At 51.5% G+C, this 1,027-nt stretch overlaps 1 protein-coding gene across 1 annotated transcript in view; it reads left to right on the top strand.

Annotated features, from left to right (window-relative positions):
• LOC113210413 (uncharacterized) overlaps positions 1 to 1,027 on the top strand; it is a 91,285-nt gene that overhangs the window by 26,549 nt on the left and 63,709 nt on the right. The window lies entirely within an intron of this gene.

Here is a 1,027-nt window from a genome sequence, read left to right as displayed (position 1 = left end):
GGGCGGGACCGTCGCGGGCACACACACACACACACACACAGACACTCACTCTCTCACACACACATCTCATAACGAGCTCATCTCGGGTGGTGTATGTTTTCGGACCGTCTCTTACCTGACCTTGCATCGTGAAATAATGCCACTCAATATTTTGCCTCTACCTGTGGTGAGGTGAAGTTTCACTCTATGATGCGGATGTGTGAACATGCAAGTAGTGTGAGTGACATCATGCGAATAACGGGGCACGGTGTAGCAGCTGCGTTCGCACACACACGTACGGGCGACAGGACAGAACCGGTGTGTATACCGCTAAACGCACCTCAGCTCAGCCCCCCCCCCCCCAAACTGGACCCCCGGCCCCCTTTGCCCCCTTTATGATCGTCTTGAGACACTTAATGGGTGACCCGCGATCTGCTGCAATAGACGCCGCAACACCTCACTTCATTGCCGTTTCCAACGAGAGTAAACCTTTCATGTTCGAAGAGGGTAGGGGTCGCACTAGCTGACTAGTGTATCATCACAAAAAGGGGTAATGCACTTTAAAGTGTTATTTCAAAAAAAAAATGTTACTAGGCAAATTTCCTAGTAAAACTTTTAGAGTGTGCGACGTCAAATTCCCGAAACATTTTCTTGTAATTGAACCCTCATTGCGATATGTGAGTGCACACATGCACACACGTGCTCTTGGACCTGTCCAGGTAGTCAGCAGCGCCCCGCCTGGTGGTCACGTGGTCCCAGCCGTGACCCATACCGTTAGCCGACCGGTGGCGCCCTCTGTGCCCCGCAAGGTCAGGGCCGTGCCGCCGGTGGTGGAGGTGGTGGCTGAGGGGTATTCACACCTCATTCCCCGCTGCTGTTAATTATTGCCTTTGAAAGTAAGAAAACAAAAAAGTTAGTGGAAATAGTGTGCTTTTTTTTCTTTATTTCCTTTCTTCGGGATTTAGGACTCGTGCGGGGGACTGTATCATCGGGCGTCTGATGCTGCTGTTTGTTTCTTACGAGGCGTGCGGAGGTGACATGGCGTGAG

The sequence above is a fragment of the Frankliniella occidentalis genome, unplaced genomic scaffold, assembly GCF_000697945.3.
Source record: "Frankliniella occidentalis isolate FOCC.00 unplaced genomic scaffold, Focc_3.1 Scaffold72, whole genome shotgun sequence".
Lineage (NCBI taxonomy): Eukaryota > Metazoa > Arthropoda > Insecta > Thysanoptera > Thripidae > Frankliniella > Frankliniella occidentalis.
The sequence above is the reverse complement of the archived record's forward strand: the minus strand, read 5'-3'. Positions and strand labels throughout refer to the sequence as shown.